We start from the raw sequence: 10,789 nt of genomic DNA, 5'->3' as shown, positions 1-10,789 counted from the left end.
GAGGGCATAGATGGGGAACTCATCAAATTTGCAGATGACACCAAGCTGGCAGGAATAGCCAACACTCCAGAAGATAGGCTCAAGTTACAGAAAGATCTTGACAGACTTGAACATTGGGCGCTATCTAACAAAATGAAATTCAACAGTGAAAAAGTAAGGTTCTACATTTAGGCCAAAAACAAAATGCACCAGTACCGTATATGTGGTACCTTGCTCAATAGTAGTACCTGTGAGAGGGATCTTGGAGTCCTAGTGGATAACCATCTAGATATGAGCCAGCAGTGTGCAGCAGCTGTTAAAAAAGCCAACACAGTTCTGGGCTGCATAAACAGAGAGATAGAATCAAGATCACGTGAAGTGCTAGTACCACTTTATAATGCCTTGGTAAGGCCACACTTGGAATATTGCATCCAGTTTTGGTCGCCACGATGTAAAAAAGATGTTGAGACTCTAGAAAGAGTGCAGAGAAGAGCAACAAAGATGATTAGGGGACTGGAGGATAAAACATATGAAGAACGGTTGCAGGAACTGGGTATGTCTAGTTTAACAAAAAGAAGGACTAGGGGAGACATGATAGCAGTGTTCCAATATCTCAGGGGCTGCCACAGAGAAGTGGGAGTTGGGCTGTTCTCCAGAGCACCTGAGGGTAGAACAAGAAGCAATGGGTGGAAACTGATCAAGGAAAGAAGCAACTTAGAACTAAGGAGAAATTTCCTGACAGTTAGAACAATTAATAAGTGGAACGACTTGCCTTCAGAAGTTGTGAATGCTCCAACACTGGAAATTTTTAAGAAAATGTTGGATAACCATCTGACTGAGATGGTGTAGGGTTTCCTGCCTGGGCAGGGGGTTGGACTAGAAGGCCTCCAAGGTCCCTTCCAACTCTGATGTTATGTTATGTTATGTTATGTTATGATATTTTTTTCCATCAAGGTCCACATTTGCTTAGCATGAATTGGTCATGCGTGAAAAGTTAAATTGGCCAAAGGCCAATCTCCTCATTTCTGCCCTTTTTCTTGCCCGATGGAAGGGAAACACAGATCATTCCTAGCAGATGGTTTCCCTGGTCACTGGCCATAATAAAGTTTGTTCTCTTACCAAAAGTCTGAACTGATGTTCTGCAGAAGGACTCTCCAATTCTTCCATCAGGTTGGTTTTCTTCCATTTGTAAAAAAAAAAAAAAGCATTTCCTTGTGACTTTCCCATCCTGATCAAAGTTGAATAAAGATGGATGGAGGGAAAGCATATTATTCAAGCCCAGGTGACTAAATTCAGCTTTAAAACAACAACAACCAAATGATTCCCCCTCCTCAGAAAAGAAGCACATTATGTTGGGAGCTAGTTAGAGCAGGGGTCTCCAACCTTGGTTCCTTTAAGACTTGTGGACTTCAACTCCCAGGGTCCCTCAGCCAGCAAAGCTGGCTGAGGAACTCTGGGAGTTGAAGTTCACAAGTCTTAAAGGGACCAAGGTTGGAGACCCCTGAGGTAGAGGCTCTTTTCCTGTAAAAAGAAAACCATACTATTTCAGATTGCATTTCATTTAAAGGGCTCTTGTAATTGATTCCCCCCCTCCAAAAAAAATCAGTTTGAAACAAAATGTGGCCTTTTCTTGATTATTTGTTAAGAGAGGGAGGCAAGCTCTATTCTGAAGCAAAAGAGAGTTTTTTTAGGCAAGCACTGCTCTTACAAAATATTTTTATACCTCAGAATGACCCTTTTCTCAGCAAAGCATATTATAAAAATGCAGGTCAATAGGAATAGTCCCTTTGACCTAATAGAAACAGAAATATGGAAGTGCAATTCTAAGTTTTGTCCAAAAATTACATTTTGCACATAAACATGATACTGAGCTTCTGTATATATTACAGTATCACATGTTTATGTTTTGGAAAGGCATGATGTTGAGGCAGCAAATGCTTATTTATGTGAAATGGTCACATCTGTTTATTAAACCTTTTTTTTTCTATCTGGAAAAAAATGTGTCACTTTTTCTTTTTTGCAGCTTCTGGGTTCAAAATGTCATAGCAGGCAGACTTCCAAAGAAATATGTTCCTCTTTTACAAGAAAGAACTATCCAAATCTCTACATTTGGTCTCTATTTTTGGTAGCACAATGCAGTTGTGAGAAAAGTATCTAGCATAATTCTCTCCTGTAATGAAATGAAACTGCAACCTTGAAATTGCAGAATAACTATAATGGCACAGATTGTTATGGACAATTGAGATTCTGGATAAAATTCCTATGACCAGGCTATTTATGTCAAAATTAGGTTGCATATGGTAAAGCAATCTAAAATGATAAAATTGCTTTAAGGCTTTTGTGTCCCTAGAACTAATGCTGAATCCAAGAATTCTGCTAAGCTGATTTCCGTGGAATGCCATTAGACCCTGTTCATCTGGGATGTGCAGATCAGTATAACAATCCTTTTTCCTATAAAGCTTAGCATGGAAGCATTTTGGTTTGTTTTTTTCTAATGATTTTTAAAAAGATTTGTGTCAGTTTATATTTGCAGGTTTCCTTGCGTATGGAGTTTTGGCATATAATAATTCCTAACATTGGTAGTTAACATAATTCTTTCTGTAATTTTCATTTAATGCAAATTTCTCACTGTCATTCCTTGTTATTATCAATTTCCTGGTACAGGGTTTTAAAATATAACTCTACTCGTTGTACTTTCCTTTATAGTTAACATAGCAACCTCTTTTGTATTTAGTTCGTTAAAAAGAACGAGTTGTTGGATATTTTGGAAGTGAGCTATTGACCAGTAAAAGCCAATTGCTACTATACTCTATTCGGTACTTTTCTTTTGAACTGTTTCAGAATCCATTTGGCAGATATTACAATCTGTTGCCATAGAAATCCATAGCAGATTTCACACTCCTAATGCTGACAGTCTAGCCATTTTGTCTTGACGGAGTCAAAATTTACTGACCCTCTTTTAATTCTTACTGTTCTCAAGAATTGGTTCAGAATATTAATGGTTTATTCTGGATTTGGAGAAAAGGGTTAATGGGTCTGAATATTATCTGCCTATTAATGTCAAATCAGGTCTGATTTTCAGATAACTTTTTGCAGCAGTTAGATCTGGAATTAATCAAAGTTGTAGAACTGAAGTTGGAGCATGTGTGTTTGCATGTGTGAATGGCAGAACATTCAATATACAACTGTGTGAAATTGTAGCTTGTTAGCTTCAGTCTCTGCTTCCATATTGCTCCTGTAAAGGCACTCTTACCCTGAGAATGTTAATATACTGAAGCATGATCCGTGATGTCCTAATGAAAGCTCCATCTTTTCATACCTGCATCATAAACAAATATAAAATAAACTGCACCACAATATATTTTTTGTTGCATGGCTCCCCTTGGCTGATATCGCAAATGGCTATGTGCTTTTGGAAGATTAATCCTTGATAGAACATGGCCTCTAGGGGTGAAAAGGCTATAGAAGGAATTGTATCCTAAGGATCCTTTTGCATTCAAAAAGATGAAAAATATCTACTGTGTTGCTTACCTAGGTGAGGCAGGAGGAGATAAGTATGGACATTTGGAGAGTGTATTAAGTAGGTTTCTGAGCATCTTCTCCCTCTACTTCAGGGAAATACAGTTCTTACTTTCGCAAAATGCTGACAAAAAAAAGAATGTTCCTTTATGTTTTGGGCTTTTTGCCACAAATAATCATCTCAGGTACCAAGGCTATCAATTCCAAGCTGTCTTTTAAAATAAAGACATGAATAGGAATCTGTTTAAAGATTTCACACAGATAGTGGGTGTGCTGCCTTTTAACTTAGCTCTTAGAACAGGCCTTGAAACTAGGACAGTGTTATTTTTAGGATAGTTTTTAAACACACAGCTCTGATTTTTAAATATGACAGATGTTTGTTTCAAGAGCTGTGCAATCACAGGAAATCAAAAGCACTTGCCAGAAAGATTAACAGGCAGTGCCTGACATTAATCTGAAAAGTTGCCTCTGCAGCAATGCAGGTTTTTCTGCCCCCCCCCCCTTGTCATGGATCTAATCCTCATAAGTCATAGATCAATTGAACTGTAACCCTTCAGAATATTTATAATTGGGTGGGCTGCACCATTTCAGAAGGTACTGTATGTCAGGTCAGAGAGATGTAGTCATTTTGCTGACAAGTCTATGTAAAGACCAGTTCAACAGCATTCCCGTAGATAATGTGGGGGGAGAATTAGAGAGTTTGCTAGCAGAGTGAACATGTAATATTCAAGATGTAACTTAGAGTCCTTACTATTCATAAGAGCAGCTAGGTTTATAGTAAAGGATTTTGGGGAGTAAAAGTGGGTGTGGAAGATTCTTACTTTCAACTGAATCCAGGCTGAAATTCCCTCAGAATTGTATGATTACCCAGCTGATGTTAAAGCGTAGGTGACGATGAGACATTTCTCCATCTATAAGGGTATGTATTTATATATATATGTTCCTGCATACATTTGCAAGTAGGATAGGCTTGGATGTGTGAATGCTTACAGAGCCAAGGGAAGAATGAAATCAGATGGGGACTGGTGTGGAAGATGGGGATGCTTACATTTATCTTCCTGGTAATGCTCAAAACACCCCTAACCCAGTTGCTCTCCAAAGCTAACCATGTTATCTATCTGTCTTTGTTAATCCTGCAGTTTCTGTTTCAATCACAACTGTAATCTTATTTATTTTATTTGTTATTTATTTGTTGGTATTTAATCTGTATTTCCTCTAAAGATTTAAGGCAATTTATACACCAGCAATCTCTTTCTTCCGATATTAAACCCACAATCCTAATCCCTATAAAATGGGTTAAGTGAGAGAAAGTAATCAGTTTGAATATGCTCCGTAACTTTCATAATTGATAGTGGATTTGAACCTTGGTCTCCCAGTCTTCTAGCACTTGGTGTATGTAGGAAATATAGAAGAAGAATCATAGTGGCATTGTTTGGCTTTCGTTGGGTTTTGCTTATCCTTTCCTCCAAGTTGTTAATTTTCTACACGAAGAGACTTTTGAGAGTCCCCAAATAAAGTCTGAAGTGATATAAGCCAGAGTGTAGGCTCAGTGAGTTTTTGTCCAAATAAAATGTGAATCAAAATAGATTCCATACTTTACATTCTGGAAATAAAAGTTACCATTTCCCCTGCCTTCCCTTTCTCCTTTCCCCCCTCCTTCCCTCCTTCCTCCATCTCCCACGGTCAAATTCTAAAGTTTACCCATTGTAATAAATAGGATTAAGTAAACACAATAAATATATAAAAATATTTTTAACTGAAATGGAAAAGAGAACTGTCAAATAAACATTATTAACATGAGTTATATGTGAGCAAAGAATTAGGATTGAAGAATCTGTGCATGTGCATCTAGAAAATAGTAGGTACCCATGAGACTTAGCATGCACAGAATCTCATTTTACATTCTGTGCTAAAGAATAATGTTTTGGGAAAGCCAAAAGTCCATTCCATAATAGTGCCAGATGATTTCATTACAGTTCTAAATGATTATCCAATGGCAATCCCCCCTCCCAATCCAAACAATTAAAGGGGGGAAAATGATATATTTGAGCCAAGCTGATTCCAGAAATGTGCATTAATGTTGGCTGCCAAGATGGCTCTTATTATTATTGTAACTGAGTACCTGAACTGGGCTTTTTATTTTACTGAGGCTCTTTTCTGAGATTGCTCATAGGCTCCTAGGGTAACTGATAATTATGGAGAAGTGATTCCCTTATGCAAAATCATTTCTATCCAGCCCAAGCCAATATTTTCAAATTGGAAGCAATTTACTTATGATATACATGGGATATCTGGCAACAGCTGGGCCCAGGAGAACTCAAAGTCAATAATTTTTCAATCTGTGCATATCATATCCAAGCAGAGATTTCTTCGACTTGTGGGTTTCATCACTTACATTTGATAAAGCAGTTAGTTTTTCAATAGCTTTCCTTGGGGGCCTGAATACAGATGTTACTTTGGTAGCATCGCAGGTATGTAAATGGATTTTTTTTAACCTAGGTAAGCCAATTAAACTGCTAGGTATCTGGGTTCTTGAATGAAAGCACCCTAAACAGAAAAATAGCTTTTTTGTTTCATTTTGCTAATTTATGAATGCACTTACTTGCCTCGTTTTTGAATGTTAAAGTAGAGCTTAAATAAATGAACCTAGCTCTTTATTCCACTGCAGGGGGCATTTTCATCCTTTGTCAAGATGTCAGCAAGGAGTCAGCTTATGCAGAAATACAGTTAGTTAGTTACACTGGTGCCGAACTAATCTTGGAGAATGAATATTCGTGTACGCCATGAAATCCTTTTTGGCTCCATTTTCACAAAAGGGCAGATGTTTGAAGCAGAGAAAGCATATTCCCATTTCTGAAGCAATTGGTCATAGATTTACTGCAGGGATAGGCAACGACAGCTTGGTAGGCAGCTCTTTTGGGACTTGCCAGGCTCTTTGCCCCACCTGTTACTGTTTTCATTAGGTTCTTTTAATTAAAAGAATGAATAAATAGGAAGTGACATTTTGCAAACCGACCATACAGGCCGCTCAAGCATTCTGAGATGGGTTTTACATAATCCAGTTGATTCATTTAATAAATTCACCCACATACAAGGCTGACACAGTACATCGAATGAGAAGAAAGCCAAAGACGTTCTGTTTGCACAACATGCTAAATTATGAATACACTAAACAAAGTTAAAAATGAGTGTTTAGTGTATTGTGCAAATGAGGCTGCTAGGTTTTTAATTAACCCGGTTATATGTGCTGTCTGAATTCAACCTTAGAAAATGAAGAAAAAGGTGAAAAACTGTATTCTATTTGTAAATATCCCAATGAGGTTAGACTGAAAGATAAATGGGATGCAGCAGTATCCAAAACAAGCCATGATGACACCAAGATGATGACATGTATTATGATATCATTGAACAAATTATGTAATTCTACCATGATATCTGGCACAAGTGCACAATTCACATCATGTGTACACAGAACAAAAGGGTTATTTTAAAATTACATTATGTAGTTATGTCCTGGTCTAGTCTTCTCAACCCTGGACAGTCTTCTAACTATATAGAATAGAATAGAATAGAATAGAATAGAATTTTATTGGCCAAGTGTGATTGGACACACAAGGAATTTGTCTTGGTGCATATGCTCTCAGTGTACATAAAAGAAAAGATACGTTCATCAAGGTACAACATTTACAACACAATTGATGATCAATATATTAATATAAATCATAAGGATTGCCAGCAACAAGTTATAGTCATACAGTCATAAGTGGGAAGAGATTGGTGATGGGAACCATGAAACGATTAATAGTAGTGCAGATTCAGTAAATAGTCTGACAGTGTTGAGGGAATTATTTGTTTAGCAGAGTGATGGCCTTCGGGAAAAAACTGTTCTTGTGTCTAGTTGTTCTGGTGTGCAGTGCTCTATAGCGTCGTTTTGAGGGTAGGAGTTGAAACAGTTTATGTCCAGGATGCGAGGGATCTGCAAATATTTTCACGGCCCTCTTCTTGATTCATGCAGTATACAGGTCCTCAGTGGAAGGCAAGTTGGTAGCAATTATTTTTTCTGCAGTTCTAATTATCCTCTGAAGTCTGTGTTTTTCTTGTTGGGTTGCAGAACCGAACCAGACAGTTATAGAGGTGCAAATGACAGACTCAATAATTCCTCTGTAGAATTGGATCAGCAGAAATGGACTTGAAATCTCATAATTTTAAATATTGACAAGGATAAATGTGCGCTCTCACAGAGAGGGACTCCTCAGGGTGCCGTCAGCTAGGCAGTGCCGTCTGGCGACACCCAGGGGAAGGGCCTTCTCTGTGGGGGCTCCCACCCTCTGGAACGAACTTCCCCCAGGACTCCGTCAACTTCCGGACCGCCGAACCTTTCGTCGTGAGCTTAAAACACACTTATTCATTTGCGCAGGACTGGATTAGTTTTTAAATTTATATTGGTTTTAAATGGGTTTTTATTATTTATATTGCTTTTTAATTCGGCTTTGTAGAATAAGTTTTTTAAATGTGGTTTTAGTGTGTATTTATATGTCTTTTACTTGCCTGTGAACCGCCCTGAGTCCCTCGGGAGATAGGGCGGTATATAAATGTGATTAATAAATAAATAAATAAATAAATAAAATGGAAAATCAGGGATTATGTCTGTATATAGTATACATAATCAGTATATAGTATACATAATCAGGGATTATGTCTGTAAACTAACAAAGCGTAAGCCACCCTGAGTCTTCGGAGAAGGGCGGGATATAAATGCAAATTTAAAAAAAAGCCAATTACAGACTTCTGGGGCACGACTGCTCTAGCTTTTATTAAATACTGCATTCAAACTTCAAACATTTCTTCAAAAATGTTATGGTACCAATGTTACAGACAATCAATTTGTTTATAAATATGTTTACTTTTTTCCCATTAAGTTTATACTAAATTCAGCTTTGTGAGACAAACATTTCATGATGGACATATATTCAGTGGTGGGCTCCAATTAATTTAACAATTGGTTCATCCTAAAGACTGGGTGGGCGAAGATAGGGGGGACAGGTCATGTGACTGAGTGGGTGTGGCCAACTTGATATCACTTATGGCAAGGTGGGGCGACACAGGCAGGCCAAAGTGGCAGTGGCTGGAGCCTTAGACTTACTTTTTTGCAGCAACAGCAATGATGATTCTCTGATGCCCCATCTCTTGCTGTATCTCGCTGCCCGACAGTCACAATTTTAAAAATGTTTTTTGCAGCAGGAAATGGCAGGTGGCCACTTCTGGCCTTTGTTGGTGCAGCTGGACACATGACCCTGACCTGAGACACCGGCCTGCAGCCACTGCTGCTCTTTTTCAGTGTGAAGAGCCTGCAGCCACCAGTTTTTTCCAGCCCTTTGCTCGGGTCCAGGAATGCACCAGTCCCTGGCTCTGGCCTTCCCCTGGGCCTCCACCTATATGCCACCTGCTCGTGCTTTGCCTCGGGTCGGGGGATGTGCCAGCCACTGGTCTTTGCCGGCAGCAAAGACCATGGTGGGCGAGGCAAGATAGGGTGGGGTAGGGCGGAATGGGGAGATTAGCCAGTGGAGGGATTTACCAGTTTGCCAAACTGTGCACAATCTTTTTTTTTCTTCTGTATTTTTCTTTTTTTTTGTTTTTTTTGTTTTTATTTATTTTATTCTTTCTTTCCTACCTACTTTCTTCCTTCACTCTCTCCTCTCCCTTTCCATTCCCTTCTGAAATGGCAGCTGAGCAGCCCCGATTTCATTTCAAATTATTTCTATTTCTTAATTACATATCTTCAATCATTCCTTTACATTGATCCTTCATCTCCCCCCCTCTCCCCCCTTCCCCTCCCTCTGCCCTCCCACCCCCCGAGACTTCCCAAAACAAAGTACAGGGTATAAGATTAACAATCATAAATTAAAATACAACATAAGTCATAATCCATAGTCACTCCTCTCTCTAAGACCTTAACTCCCCTTCCAGAAACAAAAAAGTACATTCTTCTTCCAGTCCATTATATATCAGTCCATTCCACTCCTAAAATCTTCAGAATCTTCCAATTAAATTAGTATTTCCAGTTCATCAATAAAATACATAGTTTTTAATATCCAATCTTCATCAATTAACACCAAATATATATCAATCCATTCCACTCCTGAAGTCTTCAGAATCTTATAGTTTTTAATATCCAATCTTCATCGATCAAGACCAGGACGATATTCCATCTTTCAGTATTCATCAGAAATTCTTTTATAATATACCTTTCTTCCTTAAACAGTCTCCCAAATATAATTCATATTTCCAGCTTAAATTCTTAAATTTTTATCCAATCTCCAAAAATAAACAATATTCTATCTTCTCATATCTTTAATATCACTTACATAAATCAAATAACATTGCTAATATTAATATTTCTTCAATTTACCTTACATCTGTCAAATAACATTATTAAAATTATAACTTATATCCAAAATATATCAATTATAACAATTAAAATTAATTAAATTGATATATTGACCATCAATTGTGTTGTAAATGTTGTACCTTGATGAACGTATCTTTTCTTTTATGTACGCTGAGAGCATATGCACCAAGACAAATTCCTTGTGTGTCCAATCACACTTGGCCAATAAAAATTCTATTCTATTCTATTCTATTCTAAATTCTATTTAACCAAATACCAACATTACATCCATAAATTTTTCTATCTGTCCTCCAAAAGTTAAACAATATTCCATCTTCCCATTCCTTTATACCTCACATATATCAAATAGTAACACCTTATACCCAAAATAAGTCAGTTGTAAAAATTAAACCCTATATATATATATTAAAAAAAATACCATCAAAATCACATCTTAAGCATTCTCCTTCCCCTTGTCTTCTATCTTACACATTTTCCACCATCTGCTCACCAATCAGCTTAACATCTAACAATAAAGAATTTCCAATCTTTAATATATTGGTGTAAAAATCTCTTGTTTAAAAACTTATTAAGAAAAGATAAGCCTCCAAAAGTTCCTATAAAAAAATAATAATTCCATATTTGAAGTGAAGAAGTTTCCAAGATTTTAGTAGTTAGTTCTGTTTGCTTAAGAGCCATTCTTAAACTGTAAAAATCTACCAAAAAGAGAAAAAAAATTCAATCTTCTCATATCTTTAATATCACTTACATAAATCAAATAACATTGCTAATATTAATATTTCTTCAATTTACCTTACATCTGTCAAATAACATTATTAAAATTATAACTTATATCCAAAATATATCAATTATAACAATTAAAATTAATTAAATTGATATATT

Source organism: Ahaetulla prasina, chromosome 2 (genome assembly GCF_028640845.1).
Source record: "Ahaetulla prasina isolate Xishuangbanna chromosome 2, ASM2864084v1, whole genome shotgun sequence".
Classification (NCBI taxonomy): Eukaryota; Metazoa; Chordata; class Lepidosauria; order Squamata; family Colubridae; genus Ahaetulla; species Ahaetulla prasina.
Note: the sequence above shows the minus strand (reverse complement) of the source record.